Source organism: Echinops telfairi, unplaced genomic scaffold (genome assembly GCF_000313985.2).
Source record: "Echinops telfairi isolate 266 unplaced genomic scaffold, ASM31398v2 ScPeMD7_7417;HRSCAF=8455, whole genome shotgun sequence".
In the NCBI taxonomy this organism is placed as follows: Eukaryota; Metazoa; Chordata; class Mammalia; order Afrosoricida; family Tenrecidae; genus Echinops; species Echinops telfairi.
The window spans coordinates 8038876-8040431 of NW_022111317.1; positions in this window are offsets into that span (position 1 = coordinate 8038876).

Below are 1556 nucleotides of genomic sequence, written 5' to 3' on the forward strand. Positions count from 1 at the left end.
GGAACTGTCGGTCCCGTTGTTTTCTCCTCCAGACTGTTCGTCCTACACTTTCCCTTTTTAGCAGCGTCTGACTGTCCTCTAAGACACAGTGGTTTGTGCTTCTGGCAGTTCAGGACACGTTCCATCTTCTTAACACTGCTGTGCAGAGACTTCCATTCTCCTCCCGTCTTCCTTACTCATGGTCCGGTTCTTCCACGCATGTGAGGGTATTGGGGATACCGTGGCTTGGGTCATGCGCACCTTAATCCTTCAAAGTGTCAGCTTTGCTTTTTATCAGTTTAAAGAGATCATGGGCAGCAGATTTGCCCACCTGTCTCGACTTCTTGACGGCTGCTTTCCTCCTCACTGACTGACTTTTATATAAGCATTTATGCTGCATCAGGTATGAAATCCTCGTATTATCAGATCATTAGCCTGATAATCATAATCTCAAGCAGATAGGGGAACTGGTTCTCAGAGCACAAGCTGAAGTCCAAAGTCGGGAAACGCTGGGCCCATGTTTGAGGCAGAGCTGTTATTGTGAAGTGCTGTCCAGTGGGTTCAGACTCATAGCGGCTCTGTACAACAGCTTCCAGCAAAAGACTGCTGCTTCTGCGGCATTCTGACCCTCTTTTTATAGTTGGGCCCCTTGGGGCAGCCACTGTGTCTGTCATCTCTTCAAGGATCATCCTGTTTCCTGCCTTCGACTCTGCCGAGTACAATGTCCTCCTCCAGGGACTGACCTCTCCTGACAGCATGTCCGTAGGCCATGAGATGAAATCTGGCTGTACTTCCAAGACAGCTGTTTGTTCTTTTGACGGTCCAAGGTACTTTCAATATTCTTGCCAGCACCATCACTTAAACGCGTCACTTCTTCAGCCTTCCTTAGTCAGTGTCCAACTTTCCCTTGCCTATGAGGCAGCTGATCTGGATTGAGTCCGGCACACCTGAGTCCTCCAAGTAACATCCTTGTTGTTCAACACTTTAAAGACGTCTTATGCAGTAGATTGACCCAATGCAATGTGTCCTTTGAGCTCTTGTTTATTTTTATTATTATTAAGCATTTTATTGGAGACTCATAACATTCCATACATCAATTGTACATTCCATACATCAATTGTATCGAGCATATTTGTACATATGTTGCCATCATTTCCAAAATATTTTCTATTTGAGCCCTTGGTATAAGCTGCTCTTCTCCCCCTCCCTCCCCTGCCTTCCCACCCTTGAAAACGCTTGATAATAACAATTGTATATTGTTATTATTATTTCCTTTGGTCTCTTGACTGCTGCTTTCATGAGCATTGATTGTGGATCCAAGGGGGATGCATTTTTTTGTTGTTTTAATTCTTGACCACTTCCATCTTTTCTCTGTTTATCGTGATGTTACCTCTTGGTCCAGTTATGAGGGTTTGGGGCTTCTTGACATTGACATGTAGTCCGTACTGAGGGCTGTGAGACTTGATCTTCATCAGCATGTGCTTCAAGTCCTCCTCACTTTCAGGGAGCAAGGCTGTGTCATCTGCCATGTCACAGGCCGTTGACAAGCCTTCCTCCCCCACGAGGATGCATTTGTC